The sequence below is a fragment of the Canis lupus genome, chromosome 32 (genome assembly GCF_011100685.1).
Source record: "Canis lupus familiaris isolate Mischka breed German Shepherd chromosome 32, alternate assembly UU_Cfam_GSD_1.0, whole genome shotgun sequence".
Lineage (NCBI taxonomy): Eukaryota > Metazoa > Chordata > Mammalia > Carnivora > Canidae > Canis > Canis lupus.
Genome location: NC_049253.1, coordinates 34190084 through 34217651, shown reverse-complemented (window position 1 = coordinate 34217651; position 27568 = coordinate 34190084). Strand labels below are relative to the sequence as shown.

At 40.4% G+C, this 27568-nt stretch overlaps 1 protein-coding gene across 7 annotated transcripts in view; it reads right to left on the bottom strand.

Annotated features, from left to right (window-relative positions):
- Nucleotides 1-27568, bottom strand: part of RASGEF1B (RasGEF domain family member 1B) — a 550412-nt gene that overhangs the window by 245480 nt on the left and 277364 nt on the right. For 3 of the 7 annotated variants that reach the window (XM_038582297.1, XM_038582295.1, XM_038582299.1), the window contains one exon: nucleotides 2604-2695. The exons of the other annotated variants lie outside the window; for them this stretch is intronic. The gene's annotated coding sequence lies outside the window, so the exon portion shown is untranslated. The remainder of the gene's footprint in view (nucleotides 1-2603; nucleotides 2696-27568) is intronic. 7 annotated transcript variants of the gene reach the window in all.

The window sequence follows — 27568 nt, the reverse complement described above, 5'->3', positions numbered from 1 at the left end:
GAGATAGCCATCTACAAGCCAAGGAGAAAGGTCCCAGAATTAAACCAACCCTGCTGGCACTTTAATCCCTGATCTCTCACTTCCAGTTCTGTGAGGAAACAGATTTCTGTGGTTTAGGCCACCCAGTCTGTGGTATTTGTTCAAGCAACTCCAGAACACTCATACAGTCACAGGACTACTTTCCATAACACCAGAAGTGATAGAAATAACAGGGGAAGTGGTGGTACCAGTAGTCATAGAAGTGGGGTTGGGGAGGAGGTTATGGGGAGGTTGGCCCATACTCTTCCCTTCTATTGCCATCTTTCCTTAGAGGAAAAATTAAGATATTCAGTTATCGATAAGGAGGCCAAAGTAATTTTTACTTACACAGATCTTTCTCAACTTACCATGATAAGTTGAAAACAGCATTAAGTTGAAAATGCATTTAATATCCTAAACCTACTAAACCTCATAGTTTAGCCTACCCCACCTTAAATGTGCTCAGAACACTTATATTAGCCTACAGTTCAATAACGCCTATTTTATACTAAAGTGTTGAATATCTCATGTAATTTATTGAATACTATACTGAAAGTAAAAAACAGAATAGTTGTACGGGCACAGAATGGTTGTACATGTATTGACTGTTTATTCTCATGATCATGTGGCTGACTGGGAGCTGTGGCTCACTGCCACTGCCCAGTGTCATGAGAGTATTGTACTATATATCACTAACCTGGGAAAAGATAAAAATTCAAAATCTGAGAGTTTCTACTGAATGTGTACTGTGCTTTCACACCATAGTAAAGCTGAAAAATCTTAAGTTAATCCTTTAAGTTGGGGACCATCCATGCAGTATAACCGATCCCCCTGTTTTTCACTTACAATATGATAACCTTTCCACCACATTAGTTAGTTTTTACTATATTTTCACCTTGTACCTGAATCATTGATTTAGATATCCTTGAACTTTAGTGCTGGTAAGATTAGCAAGGTATGCTTGAAAAATGAACATTTTCACAGCATTTGAAGAAACTACAAGTTTAATAAAGAATTATAAGAGGGATTCCTGGGTGGCTCAGTGGTAGAGCGGCTGCCTTTGGCTTGGGGCATGGTCCTAGAGTCCTGGGACTGAGTCCCACATCGGGCTCCCTGCCTGGAACCTGCTTCTCCTCCCTTTCCCTATGTCTCTGCCTCTCTCTCTATGTCTCTTGTGAATAAATAAATATAAATCTTTAAAAAAAAAGAATTATAAGAGACTTTAAATTCTCTGAACAATTCTAAAGAGTAATTTGAATAAAGATCCAACTTTATTTTTTATTTATTTTTTTAAAAGATTTTATTTTTACTACACCCAACATGGCACTCAAACTCATAAGCCTGAGATCAAGAGTAGCACACTCCACTGACTGAGCCAGCCAGGCACCCCAACTTTAAATTAAATAATGGGGAAAAAACAGGTTATATCCCTAGTACTCAGTAAATGCTGGATGTTTGCTGAATTAATCAATAAGTAAGTAAATAAATGAATGGCTAAATGAATGAATGCTGTTCTTATCAGGGTGCAGCAACCTTTTTCCATAAAAGACATCTAGTAAATAGCTATGACTTTGTGGGGCATATGGCTATATGTGTCAGTCACAACTATTCAACTCTCCCATGTAGCCCAAAGACATCCACAGACAATAAATACATAAATGGGCACAGTCATGTTCTAACAAAACATGCTAGCAGGCAGGATGTGGCCCACTGGTCAAAGTTTGCTGACCTCTGATCTGAAACATTCACTCCCCTGATCAAAATCCTTTTCTAGCACCCTATTGCCTACCAATTTCAGAATAATACATCCATTTGGGATTTAATATTATGTATAGTATGAACTTCCTCTACCTTCCCTGTCTTATCTCCCACAACTCCAACATATATAATCTCTATTCTGAAAAAAAATTGAACTATTAACCTATACTCTGTGTTTTCCCACTTTCTTACTTTTGTTCATCTACTTAAATTGCATTTAACGTTTAATGCCATCCTCAAATTCTACAGTGTCCAGGAAGCTTTTTTGAATTAATCCAGTCAAATATGAGCTTTCTCTGAGCCCCATAATTGGCATTTTTTTTTCACTTTGCTGGTTGTACTTATTAAACTCAACTTCACATTAGAGTCATGTGAGCAATTTCTTTTTTTTTTTATGTGAGCAATTTCTTAATAAGCTACTCCTAAGAGTAGAAGCTGTTTCCAGCTTTGTATATCTCCCAATACCTTGAACATATAGTATGGACTCAATAAATCTTTGAAAAATACACTGAAATGATACCATTTTGAATTTTTTGTTCCAGAAAAGTGAAAAAAGAGCTCTGATTGGTCTGTTTTCATTGGATTCCAAGACTTACTATCTCTGGAATATCTGTAGATGTGGTCTGTAGGGGCCACTTCTTTGTGGGGTCATTAATCTAGCAGGAATTAAAATAACCTTGTTTGCTATAGAACTTTAAAAGTACATTAGGGAACTAGAATTCTTGGAGCCAGTTGTCCTTTTAATTAGCTTTGGTCTGGCAGCAAGGAGCTAACTACCTCTTCAATTGCTATGCTTCTAAAGAGGTTAATAGGAGTTGAGGTTTTACCTGTTGTATTCCTAAGGACTTGCTTACAGATCATTTCCCTGTGACAGCAAATGAGTAGTTCTGTTGAACTCAGTTATTTCTTGAATGCCTGCCTGCAATGCAGAAAACACTATGAGAAATGGAAAGATAAATAAGACATGAGCAGCCCTGATACCCAGGAGTTAACAGGCTAGTCAGGGAGACAGACACATATACAAAGCCTAAAATATAAAGCAGGCTGTTAGGGTTACAATGAAACATGGTGAGATGATACTGCAAAAAGCAAGGTTATTTGGTGGAGGCAAAAGAGTCTGGACAAAGAGGCCTCACAGAATTGATGGGATTTGAGCAGGTAGGAAAATACTGATAAAGATGTGGACATTGTGCTGTCTTGCTGTGTTAGAGCTGGGAATGACCTCAGCCAACCCTCTCCTTTATCCAGTGAGGAAGGTTAGACACAGAGAAGAACTATGACTTCAGGCACCTTGCCTGCCCCCCTTTACAACCATCCATATGCAACTTCAGATTCACAGGAGAGGTAGAAAAAGAATCTTAGACTAGAATATTTTCATTCCTAGGCATTTGTGACAAACATCAGAGGCAGCAATTAGTATTCTGACCACACAACAAGCCCAAGGCCAGGGCAGCCTCTGCAGGAAGCCACTGCTTTTGGTGGTTATCAAGGGACCAGATTTAGCTGCTAGCAAAATCACACCTGGGTCCTGTAACTGAGGCTATAGAACCTTGGCAATGGAACAAAAGTATTAGGGGATAAATCAGAGCAAGCTTTAAACTCCAGGTAGGGAATCTTGTGGAAAAGTCCAACTTTGGTTCAAAAGAAAGGATCTCAAAAGGAACCAAAGGAATGATGATTTGCCCTAGAATTACAGGGTATAATATATCACAGGGGCAGGCATGGGTGTGTGTTCTCCTAGGGAGTGTTTCCCTGAGTCTGTGAGGATAAGCACAGGTGTCCCGAATCTCCTTCCCTCCCTGTGCCCCACTCACTCCCCAGCCTTTAAGTTCTGCTGTCGAGAATGACAGACCATCCTGATTGAGCTGATGCCAACCCAGAAAGCACACCTCCCACAGCGAGTCAGAGAAGTAGCCGGGGCCCAAAAGAATGCCCTGTGACGGTTTAATTTAAATAGATTATTCTGTTTTCTTCACCCTCATCACTAACAGGCCCTATGTAACTGAATAATTAAACAACAAAGCTTTATTATTTATTTTAGATTTACAGGAGCAGCTGTGCCTTTTTCTCTTTTCTAAAGGGCATGCAGATTTTATTAGGATCTCTTTTGTTTCTACCTAGTTCTCTCTCCTCTGTATTCTCCCACCCTATATCCCTATCTCCCTCCTTGTTCCCGCCATAGAAATATGTTGTGCCTGTATTAATCTACTGAAAAAAATCATTTTTCCATAAAAGAACAACAAAAAATTGCCTCCATAGAGCAGATGCAGTAAAACGGTCTTATTAAACTCTGTGGCTTTATCACTTGAAGAGAGTTACAGTTATTTTCCACACATGAAACATCCAGTTAAAGAGGTACGACAACTTGATGGGATGAGCACTGGGTGTTATACTATAGGTTGGCAAGTCGAATTTAAATAAAATATTTAAAAAAATAAAGAGGCATGACAGTGACATTACACAAATTATCCATTCTAGTCGATTTATTTCCCAATGACGGAAATGTGTTTCTGAATGACCAACAAAGCAAATTTTGCTAATATTATCACTTTAACATAGTTTATATCAGTTTACCAAGCACGCTGAGGGTATAGAAGGTAGTATTTTCCCTAATAAAAATTAAATAATATATAATGACGGAGTGCTAGAGGCGAGGGAAACAGCAGGGATCATAAGCAGCCTCTAGACCAACTGTTTATTCTACAGATGGGGAAACTGAGATAAAGAGGAACCAAAGGATTTGCCCAAAGTCAGACAACCAAGACAAAGCCTCACAGCAGATGGGAAAGTTCCAGTTTAGAAATCCTCCTTAGTTCAAGTCTCTTGTCACTACATCTAGTCTCTGTCTCTTTAACAGTAGCCCATGCATATATATGTGTATGTATATATATGTGAGCACGACACTATATATGTGAGATATAGTGAGGTATATATATCTCAGGGAAGGCTCGTACTTGCTGAAAGGAATCTAGCATTGAGAAGTCACAGAAAGATATGATACTAATTCACTATGGAACTCTCTTGCCAGCACTGTCCACATCCCAAACGAAGGGCATCCCTGGAAGTGTTAGTTAGCTTTCTATCAAGATTTCCATAGAGAAGAAGAGCCAGACTCAGTCAACATGAAGGAAATTTTTTGCACAGGAACTAGCACAGAGTATATGGTAGGTTTTCAGGAAATGCTTGTCAACTTGCTGTGAAGAACATGGAATACATTTTCACAACACAACAGCTGGTAATTTCCAGAGTAGAAAGTCCATGCAGATAGCCTCGCAATGTTAGAGAATGCTGGAAACATTACCTGGATGGAGAAAGAGAAGACTGTGGGGGAGAAGGAAAAGCCAGAACTGTCAGCTTCTCTTCTGCCCCAGACACTGGAAGGTCATTGGTCAGATACCTTTTTTTTTTTTTTTTTTTCCATTTCGGATCAAAGAGTCTGCATCTGGAAGCCACTAATTAGCTGTTGACTCAAGGTCTCATCTACTCAAAAACGATCTGGAACAAAAGGACTTTAAAAGTCCTATTAACATTTTGCTTCCTTGCCTCCCCCGCACAGAGATTCAGGTAAAATAAAAGCCCACTTAAAAATTCTGACTCTTCTATGTCCATGAAAGATACCTAACCTAACTTCCTTTCCATTATTCACTAAAAGCTGTGAGATTTGGTTACATAATATTCCTTTTTATATAATACTCCTGATTATTGAAATAAGGAAAACTCTGGAACACTAGAATATAACTATTCTATGAGCTACTAATTATACTAAAATCTGCTTAGAACACTTTTGTATTCAAAAGCTTCTGTTATCACCAACCTATTCAAATGCCCACCAAAACAGCAGTTCTGTGTTCAAAAGCTGCATTCAGAAACTGTTCTTGTCGGGGGAAACCAGAGAAATACAAATTTTCATAAGAGTAAAATCTACTTTTTTGAAAGGACTTTGAAAACTTTACAAATCTTCACAAGTAGAAATCTTATTAAAGAACTATAGTTCTCCTGTCCGTGTTGTAGCTTGTAGAAACTCTTTTCCCCAAGCAAGGCAGAAACTGGCTTAAGTGGTTTAGTTTAGTGTTGATGTTCTTGTTAGTAAAGAAACACACTCATCAACATTGGAAGCATCACTTTGACTTTGACAAAAGTTATTCTTCGGGTTTGTAGTCTCCCTATCTCTTATTTGATAGCTCTCCCAATCAAATTAATTTTATGATTATAGACAAACCAGAAAACTGCTGTGCAACGGCCTTCCAGCCCTGTGTTCCACTAGCACTGGAAATGCTTTCAGAGAATTGTCTGTCTGAGAATTCAAAGAGCCAGGTCTGTGTCAGTTGAATTGCCATTCTTCTTCCATGCCTCAAAACTGAATCACCTTTTATTTTCCCCTTCTTTGTCATCAGCCATGTCTGTTTTATTACCAAGACCTCCATGTTTTACTTTGGTATGTCCTTCATTTGGATCTTCTGCTCTCTATCCTACACCATCCCCCCATCCAAATATAAATCCAAGCGCAGGGGATCCCTGGGTGGCTCAGCGGTTTGGCGCCTGCCTTTGGCCCAGGATGCGATTTTGGAGACCCGGGATTGAGTCTCACGTCGGGCTCCCAGCATGGAGCCTGCTTCTCCCTCCTCCTGTGTCTCTGTCTCTCTCTGTCTCTCTCTGTCTCTCTGCCTATCATGAATAAATAAATAAATAAATCTTTAAAAAATAAAAAATAATAAATCCAAGTGTATCATACATTGGCTATTACAATATTATTTAGCCAACCTCTATAAACCAGCTTCTCTTCATCCCATCTACCTATCTACCTAGGTAAGCGTCACCTTTTTAATACATCATATTCCTACTCGCAACTTTAAAAAACTCAAGGGTATCTAATTCAGTCTCAAAGGCTCCTACACATCTAGAATCATACAACTTGCAAGTCACTTTGTGGAATCTTCTAATCCAGGAAGGTGAATCTCCTCCGTCAGTCATGAACTTGAGATGTTTGTTCCTTTGTATATCCTGATTCATGGAATTCTACTTGTCGAGCCATTTAATTAATATCTCTGAGCCTCAGTTTATTTAACTGTAAAATGAGACTACAATACACGGCAGGGGGTCCCTGGGTGGCGCAGTGGTTTAGCGCCTGCCTTTGGCCCAGGGCGCGATCCTGGAGACCCGGGATTGAATCCCACGTCGGGCTCCCAGTGCATGGAGCCTGCTTCTCCCTCTGCCTATGTCTCTGCCTCTCTCTCTCTCTCTCTGTGACTATCATAAAAAAATAAAATAAAAAAAAATACACGGCAGGGTTTTAGTGAACCTCAAATAAGAATAATTTACTTACAAGTTGTTCTAAATTGTTAGGCTCTAGAAAAATTTAGCTATGTATTAACTGTGGTCTGTCTTCACAGTTGTACCCCAACATATTTAGCATATATTACCCACTGAAACCATTTCACTCTTGGTGCATGTGTGTCTCTACCAAACTTGACTGTAATCTATTTGGAACCAGAATTTCATTATGTCATGAGTCACCTTGAGCTTATTACCTAACCAGAAGAGGCTGGGGGATGAGCTTAGGCCAATCTTCCCAGTCCTTTCCAAGGCCCATCACAAAGTAGACAATGATACACATTTGTCAGTTGCTTTAGTTGGGCACTGGAAACAAATAAGGAAGAGCAGCAGAATCTCATCTCATCGGATCAACTTTCCCATTAAGGAACAACAAAAATACGTGGTGATTAGTGAGAAAATATCTGTGAAGTGTTAGAAATAGTTTGAGAAGCATTTGCCACAAATAGCAACTTCCTGCTCTGGGGAACTTTGAAATTATGATTTCCAAATGGTGACTTGATATGCTAACCTCCCATTTTGCATGTTATAAGCTCAGGAAGGGCAGATAGCTATAGGGAGGCAACAAAACGTCATGAAAGACAGGGATTCTCACCTGTAGAGATTCATAGAGTTTTTTGCTGTCTTTTTCTCCTTTCCCTCCCCTGCCTTTATCTAGAAAAATGTGTATGAGATTTATTTTTTGTAAGCTATAAAAGAAAGCAAGCCCCTGGTTACATCCTCTAATAGTCCTTTGGTCATAAAACTATGATTTATGGTTAGCAAATTTTAGTGAGCTCATCCTTCCCCTAATTACACAACTTATCCCTGATCAAACATCTTTTTTCCTTTCCTTTCTCCCTGGGGCCTCCATCTGCCATCTCTTACATCAGTTATTCCTCCTACACAAAGATGACACAGCCCACACTCCTCATAATAATCTATTTTTGAGGTGTAATTGTGTATATATATTTTTTTAATTTATGATAGTCACAGAGAGAGAGAGAGAAAGAGAGGCAGAGACATAGGCAGAGGGAGAAGCAGGCTCCATGCACCGGGAGCCCGACGTGGGATTCGATCCCGGGTCTCCAGGATCGCGCCCTGGGCCAAAGGCAGGCGCCAAACCGCTGCGCCACCCAGGGATCCCATGTATCTTATAAACGGGAATAATGTTCAGAGTAACCTAGAATTATAGGACTATCAGAACATTTAAAGTTCCCTATAGCAGATTTGTAGTCCAGTTAAAACCTTTACAAACAGATGAATAGTCTTGGTCAGTCTGAGGATTTCCTGAAGAAGTGAGGACACAATCTGTAAAAATTCTATAACAACTCATCACCTGGCAAATTAAGTGGGATTTATTTTTTAATGGTCAACATTCACTCTTGGAAATGGTGTGTGAAAAAATAGCCACTTTCATATATTATGGGGCAGTGTATAAATTTGAAAAGCTCTTTAAAAAAAAGGGGGGGGGGCAAAATGTTTCAAGAGCCACAAACTGTGTTAATCCTTTGATTCAGTAATTCTGTATCTAGAAATGGCTTGAGGATATAAAAGCTAAAATACAGAAAAAGTGTTTAGTGCCTCAAATATTTCTTAATTATAATTATTACAGTAGTAAAAGCAAGGAAAAACTTAAATGTTCACCATAGGATTGTGTATGGAAATTAAGATATTATACTGAACAAATGCAAATGGAAATTGCAACCACATCCCTCATCATGGAAGAGAGAGGGAGAAGAGTCAGTTACAAAACAGATTTACTATCATAGCTGATGAAGCACACACCAGAAACCCCAAAGGAAGTTCAACTGCTTTGTTTGTTTCTGAGGCTAATGATATAAAGGCCTGGTGGGATGAGATATGGTCCACCTTCCTTCTCTTTTTCAAGTCTTACCATAAAGTAAATAACAGACACTAGTTTGCTCATTGCTTACATTGGTCAATGGAAATGAGAATAAGGGAAAGAAGTAGAACCTCATCTGAGAAATTTTACATTAAGGGGAAAAAAACCAGGATGATGAGTGATAAAGCATACAGTGGGAGGAAGGGTTTCAAGATGAGTACCTATTATCTACTCAACTCATCCCAAGTGCAGTTCCCACAAGAATTTAACTCTAAACCCCATGGCACCACACTGAAAATATGAAACATTTTGATAGAAGCATCTATCAAAATACTGTGAAGGATAACATTCTGGTAACATATTTCTTATCTCTCATATTAACAGATGAACTTCTATTCCCAGTAATAAGCAACATCATGGCAGACTCCCTTGTTTTTAGTTTATTCTAGGGTTCCCAGTCTCTAAGAATGGAGATGAGGGGACTCATCTCACTACTGATTATTATATACTCATTCAAATAAGATAGGGGAAGACAAGATAAAGTTATAAATGGGAACACAGATGACGCGTTATCTCTTTTTTACTTCTACTTCTCAACTTTTTTCCAAGTTTCTTATGAGGAATAAGTGTTATTTTACGATTTAAAATGAAAAATATAAAGATAAGACATTTTACTAAAAGTCTAAGTCTTAGCCACAAAAGTTGAAACCAGTGTGCTTTCCTTGTTTCAACCAACTGTTAACTGCAAAGTGGTGTGCTGGATAAAAAGATGAGAAAGTCATGGCGCATGTTCTCAAGGAGGTCAAAGACCTCTGAAGGAGAGAGGAAGAGAGTGGCATGGATTTGAGTGTTGGTAATACATGGTAAAGTAGGAGTACAACAAGGGCACAAGAGAAGGAGTCACTGGTTCTGCCTAGACTAGAGTGTAACAGAGGACATCACAGGAAAATGAACTCTCGAGCTAAGGTTAGGAGAAAGTTTCACTTCATTGTTTGGGGGTAAATGATGGAAGAAAATTCAAAGCAGAGAATAGAACTAAGGAAAAAGATCAGGCTGGGAACTCAGGCAGGTATATAATGAACAAGAAAGAGATGGGAGATGTGATCATATGGCAGTCACAAAGAGAATGACAGGCAAGAAGGATGTGAATGGCCAGACAGAAGTAAAATCTACAGGACTTACTGACAAGACTAGCTATGCGAGGTAGAGGCCAGGAACTGATTTACTTCAAGTTTTGTGGTTTCAGCAAAACTAACTAAACCTAATCCCCGAGGTTTAGGTAGGGGGATAGTGAGGCCATTAACTAAGTCGAGAAAACTATGAGAAAGGATAGATTTGGGAAGAGGGAAAACAGAAGAAAGGAAATCATTCTAGACATGTGGAGTTTGAGCTGCTTCTACACAAGCATCTAGACAGTAATGTCTATTACAGGGGAAAAAAAAAAGTATGATGCTGGCATCCAGGACAAAGATCAGGGTTAGAGACTGACATCTGCAAGTAGAGATTATTGTCAAAAGAATAAGTAAAGGTAGAATAGGAACACCCTCCTAACCATCCTCCCTAATTCCAGATCAGCCTTCCCCACCCCTATCCTAACCAACTCTCTCCAGTGATTTTTCAAACCAGAAAGCTTAATGCCTCAGCTTAGAACCCTTCCACACACCCAATCTCACTGGTAGTCAGAGGAATGTCAATTGAAAGGACAATGAGATTCTATATTTTGCCTGCTGGGCTGGAAAAAATTAAAGATTGATAATATCCACTGCTGGTAAGCACATGGGGAAATGAGCACTCATACATTTTTGGTAGGAGTGCAAATTGCTATGATATTTTGGGACATCTATTACCATTTTAAAAATCTCATAATTTAGAGTGACAGATGGTAGCTACACTTGTGGTGAGCATAGCATAATGTACAGAGAAGTTGAATTGCTATGTTATACACCTGAAACTAATTTAACACTGTGTTAACTAAACCAAATTAAAAAAAAAAAACTTAAGATAGAATTACAAACCATAAAATAGAATAGAATCTCATAACTTTGGATCTAGAAATTGTACTTTTAAGAACCTTTTAGAAACAAAAGCAAAGGTACAAAAGGATAGATGTAGCTTATTGCTACAGTGTTTGTAGGAGTAAGAAATGCCTACTAAAAATTTAATATTCAAACAAATAAAGTCCACATTAAGTAATAGGATGCAGCTGTTAAAAAATAATAGTAATATCTACATATGTTTATATTTGCATCTAGAAAGGTACTTAGATTAACTAAGATTAATTAAGAAAAAAAATGAGTTGCCAAATTCTATGATGATTTATGAGAAAATGAAGAAAAGAGTGACATTCATAATAGCTATGCTAATAATAGTTAATATGAATATCATGCTTATTTTTTTACCAGATATTATTGCACATGTATTATGTGCTACTCATTGCATACTCACTACAACCTCATAAAATAGGCAAAAAGATTGTTATGACTCTCATTTCACAGATAAGGAAACTGACACCAAAACAGATTAATTTGTGCAAGGTCACACAGCTAGCAAGTGGCAGACAGGGTTTACATCAGGCAGTGTGGCTCAGCTTGACCTCTGTTCTATTCTGATATACAAATGATAAGAGAGGGTTGGAGCTTATTATTTTTTCTACCATTGTATTGTTGGGTTTATTAAGAAATGTGTTATTTCTGTAACTGGAAAAAAAAAAAAGAAAAAAGGTCACTAGGAACATAAGGGGAGAGAGACTCCAAAGACTCCTAACTGTCCTTACAACAAAAGATCATACTTCCTACCTCCGCCCCTCCTCTTGGGCAGCGTCCTAGAGGCCCATTTTTCTAAAAGACTCAGTAACCACAGGCTAAAGTCTAGCCAGCTGGTGATTCAACTGCATGCATAGCTTGGACATTCATTTTGTGCAAGACAATGATAATCCACGTTCATAAAAGTCCTTAAAAGCTTCTGAAGACCCGGCCTCGTAGAGCGGGAAGTGGAAAGAGAAGAGCTGGGCTTACCAGTTCACGGTTCACATTTCAGAACCTGATGGTGCCTCAGAAGAGGAAATCCATTATCAGGGAGCACAAAGGGTGCTGCCTTGTCAGGCCTGACAGGGAGCAGACTGAGTGTAACAAAGCTCTGGTGCCTTATTTATGTGGCAGCGTACAGCTGCTGAGGATGGGCCTCCTGCTCCCCGGGCACCGGCCAGCCCCTCAGGAGGTCATTCACAGGCTTGCTGGGCTGCGTTCATGTGCACTGATGGGACCCAAAATCAACACCCACAATGCTCCTGCTTTGATATCCATAGGACTAGCTGCCTCCCAGCTTCTGCATCAAGTCTCAATCTCACCAGTAGGAGCAGCTCCCCTCACTCTGCATTATTCTTCATAGCATTGATCTCAGCAGGCGTCAAGCTTAGTTTCCTCTAACACCACCCTTGCCAATGCCTCCATGTAACCTGTGCAAATGCCACCCACTTGAGTCATGTAACAGGGCAGCTGGGCTTCCCTAGGAGAACAGAGGCTTATTCAGGTGGGATTTGCTTGGTTTGAAGGCACAGAGTAGGTGCTAAGTGTATAACCACTGAACAGAGGAACATGCTGACTTCTATAAGGGGCTCTCTGCTGGATGCTAGCAGATGTCTCTTCTAGTCTTTTCTCTCTTCAATTTAAGATTTCTCAATTTGAGATATCGAGATATATATGGACATATGACATTACAACGAATTTTTCTTTTTCACATTACAACGAATTTTTCTTTTTCACTAACAACTAATAATAATTAATAACTGAAATAATAATGCCATTCTCACTCTTGTGCATTCCAGTATGCTTAACTTGAATAGGGGAGGGATAGAATTTTATAATGTTCATAATATAATGTAGCCAGTGGCACACAGGTATGTCATGCTCACGTACACACACATACACACACACACACACATTTTAAGAATACAAATATTTATTGAGAGTCTTCGCTCAAGTTTTTTTCTATCAATAGGAGAAGACCATTTAAAAAGTTTGAACACTGGGAGTTCAAAGAAAGAAGGAAGAATAATGCTAAAGCCTCTTTCAAGAAAACATGGGCTTCTTCAGAGGTGACTCACATAGCAACAGCTATCCTAGCTACACAGAGAATAGAAGGAATGGCCCTGTAGGCAATTGCTATTAGACAGAAAATTAGAGGCATGTCCTGGGGCACCTATCATCCTGCTTATTCAGAAACCTGCAGGCCCAGCTTTTATTCTGACTGACTCGGTATTGCTTAAAATGTGCTGGTTGCCATTTTTCTTTCTCTTTGCAATTTTCTGTGCATTTTCTGACTAGAACAGTCCCTGCAGGCTCCAGGGTCTCATGTGGAGCAGCACTGCCCACCCCTCCACTCCGCAGAAGGACAGACAGAAATGCTTTCTGAGCTTATGGGGAATGACTTCCAGCCACAGGAAGCCACCACCAATCTAATGCTGAAGACTGTTGGTTTTAAACCACTCATCACCTCAAATCTCCAAGAAACTGGTTCTCTGATAGGCAGGCATTCAGCAGAGGTCCAAAAATAGGGACATATTCTGATTTTGGGCTGGAGAGGGTATATTCGTTGCCCTTGAAGGACATCTTTTATTAAAAGATTGAAACACAGTTTTCTGTGGGCAATAGCTAGCTGCACGTGAGCAGCCCTCTCTTGTCAAACAGGGAACAAAGAACTGCACAGGTATGAGGTTAATTTATCTTCCCCACAATATAGAATGTTCCATCAGTTTTGCAAGTAGATTTATTGAATGTATAAGCCCTGAAACGTTATTTTTACAGACTTGTAAAAAACAGCAGCAGCATCTCCCCTCTTTCTCAGTATTGCTATCAGCAGGTACATAGTGCCAATTGGACAAATAGCATGCATCAGATGTCTGCATATGTCAGTCAGTTCCACGGACATAAACTGTACCACCAACGCTTGCTAATGGTGTCACAAAGGCTAAGAGGAAGATGATGGATGCATGGTTGCAAATCCATCAAGGCTACAAAAGAAAAAGAAAACAGCGCTCAAAGTCTGGCCTCCTAATAGAAGAGCCAGAGAAATAAACTTTCTGCATGAAGGCCTATTTTGTATAAACACTAAGGATTGAAGTACCTAGGGACTCTGAATATCAGCAGCTCAAAATAGAAGGTCAAAATTTCCAGTATTATAAAAATGTTTGGTTTTCTGCTATGTGTATTCTTTTGTTTGTTACTTTTGGTTTGTTTAGATCTATCTCAAATTCATTTGAGCTCTGATTTCTCTCCTGAATTCCAGAACCATATACCTACCATCAGCTAACTGAACATCTCCACCATCAGGGTTCCAAAAACATCTTAATTTCAAATTGTCTCAAGCCACACTCCTTCCTGACCTCCCAAATCTGCTATTCCTCTGGTGTTCCCCATCATAATGATTACATCATGGGGAGTGGTTTCTACATCAGAACACTGGGGTGTCGTGTCCACTTTGGGCCCTCCCTTCAATGTACTTCTCACATCCAATCTATCAAGTATCAATGTTGTACCCCATTATCCAGGGAGGAATGTGTTCCAAGACTCCCCAGTGGATGCCTAAAACCCTAAAACCATAGATGGTATGGATCACTATATATACTGTTTTATCTATGCATATATACCTATGATAAAGTTTAATTTACAAACCAGGCCCAGTAAGAGCTTATCAATAACAAATAACAAAATAGAATAATTATAACAATATACTGTAATAAAAGTTATGTGAATGTGTTCTTCCTCTCTCTTAAAAAAAATACTTCATCCTACTGTATTCACCCTTCTTCTTGTGATGATGTGAGATGATAAAATGCCTCCGCGATAAGATGAAGCAAGGTGCAGGAACTGTGATTCAGTGTTAGGCTTCTACTGACCTCCTGATGCCAGAAGGAGGATTATCTGCTTTCAGACCATGGTAACTGAAACCACAGGTAAGGGGGGGACTCCTGTACTGTGCAACATAGAGTGGTGGTGAAGAGTTCAAAACCTGCCTCTAGCACTTACTAGCTGTGTGTCCTTGAGCAAGTCACTTAATGACTCCATGCCTCAGTTTCTTCATCTGAAAAACTCCATAATAATAATACCAACCACATATGGTTGTAAAGATTCAATGAAATAAATGAATGCAGAGTGCTATGAACAATTCCTGACAAACGGAGAGCAACCAGTAAATGTTAGCTACTATTGATGACATCTTTCTACACAGTCTCCCCCTCACCTCCTATCCTTGGAACAGTCTTGTTTTCTTCAAACCTCCTCTGCCCTGTCCTTGCTGTTCTCACTTTGTTGCCACACTGAGCTTCCTGGGCCCATCCATGGGTAAGGAAACTGAGTGAGTGCTGCCCAGGCCTATACTTGGGGGAACAGGTGGTGGGGGTAAGATGAGCCATAGAACCTTTGTCTTGCTCGTCTTTTCTGAATACCATTAAAATTCAATTCTGACATCTTCGTTGTACCCTGTCCCAAGAAGCCCACAAAATATGCCAACAGCACAGCCTTCTTTCAAGCTCAAATAGCCTAGGCAACCTCTGTACTGGTGGACTCGCCCCCTCCCCCAGAGCCCCCAACTTTCTAGAGATTGCCAGGTACTAAGTAATGATTTGAGAGCAGAGTTTATACCATTTATCTTTGTACCTCTCGGTATAGCCTGGCCATAACAAGTTTAAAACAAATGCTTTTTTTAATGGCTAGTCAGATGACCACTATTTCATAGGTCTAGGCCACTTCTATTGTGTCACTATTATTTGACACTAGAGCAAGTCAGGACTACAAGATAAAGGTAAAACCAGAGGCAAACTGGTTTCTAAACTCTCAGCGCACTGGCCATCTATACACATGCCTGTAAAAGGAAGATAATAATGTTAACTACCTTGTCACACAATAGGTCACACAACGCACCAGTGTTTGAACCTCCCAACCGGGAAGACTGGAGGAGCATTTGCTAGAGCCTAGCAGGGAAATGATTCTGGAGGTTAAGGAGAGCATCGGTGCATTTATCCATCTAGCAAATATTTACTGAACACCTACTATGTACCTGGTACCACCCTGTACAATTCAAGAGAGTGTTGTTTATATCCCGGGGAAGGCATAGGTGAAGGCCCGGCTTCATTGCTATACGGTGTGGCCCGGTATTAGAAAACTGATTCCTTTCAATAAAGAAATTAGTTATCTTTGAATGAAATTTTTCATTATTATTTCTTCTGGCAGTTTGTCGATCATAATGTGAACCTTTCAGTTCACACAATGCTTCATATTTGAATGGTCTGATTTTCCCTTTTATTCCCACAAAGACACATTCACATCTTCTTGAGCACCACAACTAGTTAATTAAGAAAAATGGAGTGTCAGATGCCACAGAAAAAGTATCCATCTTTGAAGGGAAACCAGCTTGCTTCCTCTCCTGGAAAATTGGGTGTTCAAGTGAATAAAGCTCCTATTAATGTTCTAGGTCCTAAACTGTCATTGACTCATATGACCTTTGGTGGATTGAGTATCTCCTCTGGGCCATGAGTTCCTTCTCCTTAATAGGTAATTGATATGCCCACCCCAGGGCTACAGTAAACAAGGGGCCACCTGCCCCTTTAAGACGGATCACCAGTGGCAGAGTGAAGGTTCACATGTTCCTTCAGAATGCCCAGGAATTCAAAAGGACCTAAAGAATTATGGGAGAAAAATGGTTTTTCTTTTAAGATCTCTTGGTTTTCTTTGGGGAAAGAAGGACTCTCCTCTTGTCTTCTTGCATATGTCTTTCCTGGCATGCATTACAAACATTTTATTTAAAATACTCAGAGCAGGGGATCCCTGGGTGGTGCAGCGGTTTTGCGCCTGCCTTTGGCCCAGGGCGTGATCCTGGAGACCCGGGATCGAATCCCACGTCGGGCTCCCGGTGCATGGAGCCTGCTTCTCCCTCTGCCTGTGTCTCTGCCTCTCTCTCTCTCTCTCTCTGTGTGACTATCATAAATAAAAAAAAAAAAAAAAAAAACTCAGAGCACCGCCTGTACCGCCCCCCTGCCCCCCCCCACACACTCAGTTACTATTCATTAATTGCCTAGAGTATTTTGCAATGAGATGGCAGCATCCATGAAACTCCTATATTTCACAGAGGTTTGTTGGCTGTCTCAGGGCAACACTGCAGTTACGAAACTTACAGATGAGTTTCATATTCCTCTCTTACAAAAATTCAAATCTTCTGATGTTTTCTGTAATATAAGAGATTGCTAATCCTGGAAGATAGCTAGAAGATATTTTTTCAAAACAATAAATCCACTAATGCACTTTCAAAAAATTTAATTCTACCTTGCTTTAAAATCTGCCCTCCATTAATGGAGGAGAATTTTTTACAATGAATTTAAAAATTGCTTTTTTAAAAAAAGAACATTTTGAAAACAGATGTCTGGAAATATTTCCATGATTACGTGATCTTGTTGCCTGAAAACACTATGTCTCGCTTAAAATATTCTCTTATCTGCTCTTTTTAAAGATTTGCATCTATTTTCAGTCTCCCAAATAAAGATATTTAGTGGGGTTTGAACCAATTTGTTAAAAGTTTAGGGTCTTGACATCATCTGATTCTTTATAAGAGCAACTGAGTGACAAGTTTAAATGTTATGTGGAAATGTATTAGCTGAATGAGATTTTAAAAATTATTTACATAATTAGTAAATGAGATTGGAAAATAAAAGAATGTCCTGATTTAATTATATTAAATAAGATCCTTGGCAATATGAATGGAATAATGTCTACTGGCCTGCATAAACTAGCATGGCCCTGTCTGTGCTGCTGCTTCAGTAGAGATAAGCACTGGTTGCTAGGGCAAAAGAAAGGAGATATTCCTCCCTCAGATAGTCTGAGAACTCAGGGTACATTAATTTCAAAATATGTAATAAGTATAATTTTTTCCAAGTTTTTATTTAAATTCCACTTAGGTGGAGTGCCTGGGTGGCTCAGTGGTTGGGGGTCTTGCCTTTCACTCAGGTTGTGATCTCAGAGTCCTGGGATCGAGTCCCACATCGGGCTCCCTATTCCTTGGGGAGTCTGCTTCTCCCTCTGCTTATGTCTCTGCCTCTCTCTGCTTCTCTCACAAAAAAAATAAATAAAATATTTAAATAAATAAATAAATAAATTCCACTTAGGCAATATACATTGTACTATTAGTTTCAGGTAAAGAATTTAGAGATTCAACACTCCCAAACAACAGCTGGTTCTTATCACAACAAGCGCAATATTAGAAGAATTATAACATATTGGAAAAGCATCTTAAGACATGCCCACTTAATGAAATCTAGAAGAAAACTAGCTGTTCCCACCAGAGAAATCATAATTCAGAAGTAATTATTCATTTGGTGACCGACTGTGACTATAGGAGCACTGCATTCAGGAGAGAGAGTAGCTTCTAAACTTCCAGCCTAGAAAGTCATGGCAAGTGTCTCTCTTTCATTCACAGTGTCCTGCATTTCTTGGCATGAGAGAACAGAAAATTCAATACCAGGAGGTAATCAGCACAAACCCAAACCGGTTGCAATGACACAGGCAGGGGGGAAATCTGTTTAACGTCTTCACAGTAATCGCGAAGCATTGGGAGTTGTCATGACCCCGACACTGCGTAATGATTCCTCCACTGCCCTTCAGGGTACCAGGAGAGGGGAGAAATCAATGGTCGGGTCTTGGAGTCCTCATCTTGGATCAAGCCCTGGTTCCTTCCTCGTGTAAAAGTCACTTACTGATGATTCATCAAGAGCCAAATTCCCAAGTCTAAGTTCTTGGGAATAAAAATCAATACCCTTGTCGATGAGTTTATTCTCTTGCCAGGGATGACGAACATGGATACTCTCAATTTTTCTCAGAGTTTCACAGCCCCTTGCCTTCCCAACCCCCACACGACTGTTTTTCTTTGTCTCCTCTCAAATACAAAGAGAAAGAAACTTCTTAAATTTCAGCTTCTATTATGTGAACATCTGTGAGCAAATAAACTGAGTGTGGTTTCCAACCCTTTCCCTTCTTGGGACCCCACATTTCACTTCCAACCCATTGAGGTCCATTGCACCTGGCAAAGATGAGTCAGTACTCAGTGGGGTGACTTTAAATTCATAAATGATTCAAAGGCAATAAACAAAATAAGGATTGAAAGAGAAGACAGTATTTGGGAGATTATCACCTTAGGCCACAATTTAGGAAATTATTTCAATCTCAAAAAGAGCTGATGCAGGGATGAAATTTTTCCTGAATATCATGAGAACAATCCTTGTCTTTTCTTTTTTTTTTTTTTTTTTTTTTTTAATTTTTTTTTTTTTTTTTTTATTTATGATAGTCACAGAGAGAGAGAGAGAGAGGCAGAGACATAGGCAGAGGGAGAAGCAGGCTCCATGCACCGGGAGCCTGATGTGGGATTCGATCCGGGGTCTCCAGGATCGCGCCCTGGGCCAAAGGCAGGCGCCAAACCGCTGCGCCACCCAGGGATCCCAATCCTTGTCTTTTCTATTTTGAGTCCACATTAGCTACCACTAATAGTGTTGTAGGAACCTAACCGAAAAGTCACACTAGAAATTCTAGTAAGCATTATAAACATCAACAAATATAAAATTTTAAACATCTTTCCCCAAGAATATACATTTCAAATGACCTAGATAACGTGAGGTTTTGGAGAAGTTATTTGCCACGGTGCAAAAACCAGGGCCCTGATGCATAAACTAGGGAGCAACAGAAGTACTGGGGATGCCCTTGTCTATTGAGGTCTGGTTACTCTTCCTTTGTTTTAAGATAAATTTGGAAAATTTCCCGCTGAGCCAAAAATAAGTCACCCTAAATGCTTGTAGAGTTGGTGAGACTCGCTCCTTTGCTTCTCAGCATGCTAACACAAGATCTGAAAAAGAGACATAGGGCTTTGAATATGACAGTATAAACAACCTGTTTCTGAAAATGGTCAGCTCCGGGAGGGAGTGACGTCATCAGGGCAGCCACCTTATGAGGGGTTAGATTCTAATTATCCACTTCCATTTATTTTAAAACTTCTTGTAAAAGCATATACTTTATTTAAAGAGCTACGAATAAAAATCTTTCAAATGCAGGAATGAGAATCTCTCAGTTCATTCTTATTTATACTTAAGAGCGTCCGAAGGCAGTTTGGCCATCTCAGGCTTGGAAAGATTCAAGGCTCAGGAGAAAGAGGTAGGCCCACTGCGTGGAAGCAACAGGCAAGCAGAGTAGCACTGGGGCCCTTGTACACCAGCTCTACTCTCAGGCAGTGCTCTCTTATAATAAGAGCTGCCAGGGCGCCTGGGTGGCTCAGTGGTTGAGCGTCTGCCTTTGGCTCAGGTCATGATCCCGAGGTCCTGGGATTGAGTCCCGTATTGGGCTCCCTGCAGGGAGCCTGCTTCTTCTTCTGTGTATATCTCTGCCTCTCTCTCAGTGTCTCTCATGAATAAACAAATTAAATATTTAAAAAAAGAGTTTCTTTTCTCTTGGCTCCTTGTAGTTGGTATATGTTTATAAGCACCAGAGGTCACACTATCCACTTGGGTAAATACAAGTTACAAACCATTGGTAGAATGTCTACATGCAATTCCTGTTGGATGATGACCATAGGAAAATCTCTGGATTGTTCATTTGTTCATTCATGCATTCATTTACTAAGCATACATGCATGGAGCACTGCTCCATGCCAAGCATGACTCTTTGTGCTAAAGAGCCATCTATGAACAGATGAGGACCCGGTCCTCTTGATGCCTACACTCTAATAAAAGAAATAGAGAACTCACAGTGAGTCAATAAACAAAGTAATGGCTGAGTGTGATATATACCACAAGGAAATTAAACAGGGTAAAGAGATAGAAAGTAATGAAGAAGATCTGCTGCAGATGGAGTGTTCAGGGGAAAGTCTCTCTGACATTTAAGGTGACATTTAAGAATTTAAGACTTAAGGCTTGAGAAGGAGCCAATTGTGCAAACGCCAGATGGGCGTTCCAGACAGAAAGAAGAGTAAGCTCTAAGACCCTGAGGCAGCAGAGCACCGAGCCAAGGCCAGAAGGCCGGAGCAAGGCTGAGAAGAAGACAAGAGCCAGAACCTGCAGGGAGTGTTGAGCCCCAGTCAGGCATGCACATTGTATTTTCAGGCAATGGGAAAACCTTGAAAGGCTTTAAGCAAGAAAATGACATGACCTGTCTATGTTTCCAAAAGTGCTCATTGGCTACTGTGTGGAAAATGGACTGGAGAGGGTAAGAGTGGAAGGATTTTATGCTAAGATGTAAAATAAGTTAAAATATGGTTTGCGTGGGGTGCCTGGGTGGCGCAATCAGTGAAGCGTCTGACTCTTGGCTTTGGCTTCAGGTTGTGACCTCAGGCTTCTGAGATCCAGCTCTGCATTAAGGACCTTGGTCAGCAAAGAGTCTGCTTAAGTTCTCTCTCCCTCTTCCTCTACCCCTCTGCCCCATAAATAAAATCTTTTTAAAAATTGGGCTGTGCAACTAAGGCATTCACATGAGTACCATGGTACGTGCAAGGGGGGTACATGCACCAATGTATCACAGCAGTTCCAAGAAGGAAAAATTGAGTTTGATCCTGTCACCTATCAAGTTAAGACATGTTAAAATAAAGTCAGATAGATATAAACAATATCACCTGGCATAATTAAGACATTGATCTTTATGCAAAAAGTATAACTTGAAAACCATCAGGCATTTTATCAGATTCTGAAGACTCTACATATTGAGAAGCAAGAGATTTTGCTAGTGATCCCCAGCTTGTAAAAAGAACCTGTTTCAACAGTTTATTTGGAAATCTTTGGTTTGGAACAGGTTCTCTTCTGACAAACTCTAGCATCAAGTATTTTTCTGGGTATAATGAACTTTCAACTCTAACTCTATCCTGGTGATAAATGTCGAAAAAAACCTTCCTGAGTACACAGAAAGATCTACCTAGATCTTGATTTGCCTGATAAAATTCATCAGTTTACCAAAGATTACCAAAGTCATTTTCCATGTTAAGGAGTCAAGAGCAGTGTACTGCTCTCAGTTCCAAGCCAGCAAGAGGATCTGCATGGATGAGAGCAGTTAAGAGGTGAGAGAGGTGGCTTGTGGTTGAACCGGGAGAAGGATACAAATGGGAAATCAGGAAGCAAGGATGTCTACCTCCTTTCCCTCCTCACATCCCCTCCTGTAGCAAGGAGACTGACTCTGGGTGTGGCAAAATGGTTCTGGCAGCAAAGCAGAAGAGAGAAGGGGTCCAGAGTCAAATTTACTTTGCTGTCTTTACTGCCTAGCTCTAGAGACATGGTGACAAGCAGGAGCAGACATGGAGAGGGAAGCACTGCTCTGGACATCATAACCTGTACACAAATCCAGTTTGGCTACTTACTTATTATACAGTCTTGGGTTATAAATTTCTTTGATCTTTAGTTTTCCTTGTCATAAAATGAAGATAATACTCCTTAGGTGGTTTTGAAGATCAAAGAGTTGATGAGTTGGCTCTGTATCTACTTTCCCTTCTCTTCCTTACCCCATTTCAGAATCCATATTGATCTCTGGTGCCAGGAAACCCACCCTCAAAACAGGAAAAAAAAATATGACTGGACAAAGAGTCTGTGTGTGTGCTACCTGCCGAGTGGACAGTGGTTACAGAGAAAAAACAAATTTACGTTAGATGCTCCTAACTCAAAGAATCTCTCACTGTGCTCCAAAACCACAAAGATATGCCCCCCAAACTCCCCATTGTTGCTCTGACATTAGCATCTGTCATTTCTGTTCCCCCTAAAAGCAATTTCTGTGACCCAGTTTTCTTACTTCTGATAAAGGATGAAAAGATAGATACTCATAACTTTGCAGATTTCCTTTCATCTGGCAATGACATTTTTTTAAGTTCCTCCTTATTAATAGTTTTTATAATGCACATCAAAATATATCCCATTTAAGGAACTCTCTTCTTAAGATCATCTGATTAACCACCAGTCCTTTTCTATTTGTTAATGCCAGTATCTACAGTAATTGACAAAGAAACAGCACATGAATGGAATCCTATTAGCTGGAGGAAATTTTCTACCTATAGTACAATTAGACACATATCTTTCAGAGGTTCCCAGGGACCTCAAAGTATTTCCGTGGCTCTGTATCCTCAGTTCTCCTGGGATGCATTATCCTCAATTAACTGTTCAATCTCTCTGAAGTCATGTTCCAAACCTAGCCTAGATGAAACAAAATGCTTATTCCCTTTTCTCTGTTAGCAACGCAGCTAGTACAGTGGTTAAGGGGAGGCCATGAGCTGGACGGTAGGAATTTGAGTCTTGGTGCCATCATTTACAAATGACCTGGGGCATGGTACTAACTCTGTAAAATGGAGACAATAGTAGCATCTACCTCATCTGGGTTGTTAAAAAGAATAATTATTAACATTATTAAAATGTTTAGAACAGTGCCTTGGTCCAAAAGCAGCTCCCAATAAGTGTTAGCTATTATTATTAGACAATAAGGTGAAGAGCTTTGCATCCCTCTCAAATAGGGACAGCTGCATATGGCACAAGAAAACACTGTTCGTTGTCCCCTGCCTTCTCTGGACCATCAATCTCAAATAACAAGTGTTGTTTTATTGTGAACACCTGATTCAAAACAAGATTTAAACATACTTTTGCAAGTATCCTAGGCAAGTGTCTGAGCGATGTGTGTCTTCCAGTCAGGATGACCTATCTTGGGGCTCTCACCTTCTGCCCTCAGTACAAGAAACGAGAATGGCAGGCGAAGGTGTGCTGGGAGCGCTCCCTCCCTGAGTGACAGCTGGTGCTGTCAAAAGTTGTTACTGCTGGTGTGCATAGACCTTCTGGCAAAGCCAGGCGGAACAGAAGAACCGCAGTCTCCCTGCCCACCTGTCAGCCTTGTCCAGGAACAGCAGAGAAATTTGCTCTTTTCTTCCTTCAAAGGTTCCAGCAAAGCCCCAGTGCCTTCATTAATGCTTGCCTCTTCAATCCTGGCCTGCCTCCTCACCCCCTGAATACATACTCTCCAACCTATTCTTCCAAGAAAGGGATTAGCCCAATTAATCTCTGGACAAATGTCAAGGAGTCTGGAGGTGGGGGCACCTTTCAAGTGCGTGTCCCAAATAGCAAATAAGAGCAGACATGGGCTGATGCCGCCCAGCACACGGGTGAGCCAGAGCAGCTGCCAGCACAATGGCACTGAGGTCCTCTTAATCTCAGGCTTAGCCACCAAGGGGCTCGCTGTCTTGCCAGGCTGCTTTGACAGACCACAAGCCCAGGCACAGGGTCTCTCCTCTTGCCATCTGGGATGGGAGCTATGTGGGAAGGAAGCCGGAACAGAATCTGTTTTTGAAAAGCAAGTACCACTCTCCTCTCCTGAGTATCTGCATCCCATGCTCCTGTTCTTGCCCCTTCTCTCTCAGTCCTCCCATCTTCCCCCACCAAAGCATATTTAAAAATGAAAGGTCCTGGGACACCTGGGTGGCTCAGTAGGTTGAGCCTCTGCCTTCAGCTCAGGTCATGATCCTGGGGTCCTGGGATCGAGCCCCACATCCAGGCTCCCTGCTCAGTGGGGAGTCTACTTCCCTCTCCTCTTTGCTCGTGCTATCTCTGTCTCTCTTTCTCAGATAAATAAATAAAATCTTTTTTAAAAAAAACAAAGTAAGGAAATATAGAAGGCAAAAAAGTCAGTATCAGGAAAGCTGGGAGGAGGGTGGAATTGGAAGAAATTCTCATTACACACACAAACATAAATTGGGATTATTTTCCCCCAAAACTGTAGGTTTCACTGGCCTAGTCTACAGAACTTTGAGAAAAGTCCTAGGAGTGTCTTTTCTTTGCTCTAATTCCCAGAAGACCTCATCCAGTCTATCCAAAGGAGTTAATATTCTTGTAATAATTCTCTGAAATAGAGAATTACCAATTGTTCCATAAAGTCATTTTAAATTTATAAGACATTCTTTCTCTCTCTCTCTCTCTCTCTCTCTCTCTGTCTCCCCCTCCCTTCCCTCCCTCCCACTCCTACTCTTTTCCTCTCTCTGTAGCCAGCAAAAAAACCTGGCTTAACCAGCAGGCTATTAAACAACACTTCCACATGCTACAGTCCAATGATTCAGTAATTAATTTTCATAATGATGATCTGGAAGGATTTTTAGAGCCTCCTGGAAGGTCCCAGAATTATCTCTTCCCTACTGGTAGTGCATATGCTTTGGGTAGAACAGTCAATCTGGGTGTCCAGTCCTGGCAGTGCCACTTACTAGCCATGTGACCTTGGCAGGTTACTTAACCACTCTGCCTGTCACCATTTCCTCATCTATGACATGGGGATACAAAGTTTATTAAGAAAGATAATAGCTAACATTCTGGTTATAAAATGTGTCCCATGAACCAGATGCTGTGACAAATGATTTACCCGAATTATCTTATTTAACCCTCACAACAATTGCTGGGTTGATATTAAGTCTATTTCATTATAGTCCAATTTGTTCAACATTAGCAATACATGCACGCCACCTCTAGTGACTGTTAACCAGAACACCTGGTTATGGAAACACCTCATCGCCTGACTCTGTTAGATAACAAAGACAGTCTTCTTCATGGTCAGAATTATCATCCCAAACTCTTATATTCTGATGTACTTTGGAAATCAGAATCTTTTTAGATTTTAGAAAGATAATATGGCCAATACAGTGAATATAACACACTGGCTTGGAGCAGCATCCTGTAATTGAATACATTACAGTTTCATCAATAAAATATAGAAATATTCTTCCCAAAGAGGACAAAAGGAGCTTCATGTCATCTCAAAAAAAGTTTTTATTGCCAAAAGCAGATCAGATAGGCAAACATTTTGCCATTGAATGAGTTAGGAAAGAAAAAATAAACTTATGCTGTTTTCGTAGAGATTTCAGAATTTCAGATAAGGGATTGTGACCTTTACTACACAAGAACATTGGATAAAGAAGCAAAATGCTAGTCCAGGTTCTGACAGTAACTGCTGTATGCTCTTGGGCAAATCACCAAATCACCAACCTCTCTGGTTTCAGATTCCTCTATAAAATGAGTTATACAGAAGTAGCTATGAAGAACAAATGAGGTAGGATTCCTCAGAGCATTTTGAAAAAGTGAAGTGGTTGGCAAATCCAAGCTGTTTATTATCTTTTAAAAGTCATTTTAAAGATTATTATAGTTTTAATTATGCCCTACCACTTCCTGTTTGAAAAGTAGAGTGTTGGGCAGCCCCAGTGGTGCAGCGGTTTAGCGCCGCCTGCAGCTCGGGGTGTGATCCTGGAGACCCAGGATTGAGCCCCACATCAGGCTCCCTGCATTGGAGCCTATTTCTCCCTCTGCCTGTGTCTCTCCCTCTCTCTCCTATCGCTCATGAATAAATAAATAAAAATTTTTTAAAAAGTAGAGTGTTGCTGGCACAGGAAGGGTTCCCATTAAATCTCATTCTTGGATGCATCATTTTGTTGCTTCTTATACATTAATAAAGATCAGCATATGCACGATGACTGCACTATTTCAATCTTTTTCTGACTTAATCTATAAAAATCACCTCCAGGAAACAATGACAAGCTGTTGTATCAAATCACTGCAGTCACTAAATACCCCTCTCTGGTATCTTGTGCTTTGAAGACCTTTTGTGCTTTGAAGAAGCAAGCTGCCCAAGGGTCAGGTTGCTCCTAACCTGATTTCACAACTTCTTCAAAATCTGGTCTTGTTTCCCTTTCTGTGTGGTATATGGAGAGAGCACTAGTACTGTATTGCTGGTCCCAGTCTGGCCTCTAACATTCTATGTGATCCAGGACATGTCACTGGACCTCCTTAGATGAACTCCAAGAAAGCTGTGCCTAGTTAGACTTTGGATGGCAAAAGATGGCTCACTGCTGCTATTTGGTGTCCCTCTATAGAAGGTTTTTTTCTCTGGGGATTCCAACCCTGCTTGTCCCTGCCACACACCTCTGGCTGGCTGGCACTGTGTTTGCACGGATGTCAATCCCCTGCTATTGATGTCAGCCCAGCTGTGACAGCTGAGTTCAACACCACCCATGGTTGACCCGGTAAGTCAAATCTGCCTGCCTTCCTCTTGACGTGGACCCCCTCAGGAGCCTGGGGCAGAGCCCATGACCTGCTTCCCTCTTTGCATCTCTTTATTCTTTGAGCTTGAGGAGTCTCCATGGCTGAATGATTTGTCCCATTAACCATGGTTCTATAAAATTAACCATGAATGTTCTCCAGTGTCCGTGGCAACCCTTCTGCCAGGGAGCAATTATGACTATGAGCTATCTTCTTTTCATGTTAACTTGTGCAAACAGAGCCTTTCCAGCCACTAACATGCAGTGGAGTGGGTGTCTCATAAGAAAGAAAATGTCCTAAATACTCTCTTCCATAGAGAAGGAGGACACACTGAATAACTTTGACTGTATAATAAAGCTAGTAATTATTCTCAATAACTGAATGGCATTCTGTGGTGGAAAAATCCTAGGCCTATGACATGTATGAAAACAGGAGCATAAATGTAACATAGAGAAAACTTAGAAGCTGGACTTAATTCCCAAGGAGGCTGTGATCTAATATAGGGGACAGATATATAAAACAGATTATTACATTACTTTCTTACTATATAAAATAATAAATAGGGGCTGTGATAAAGATAG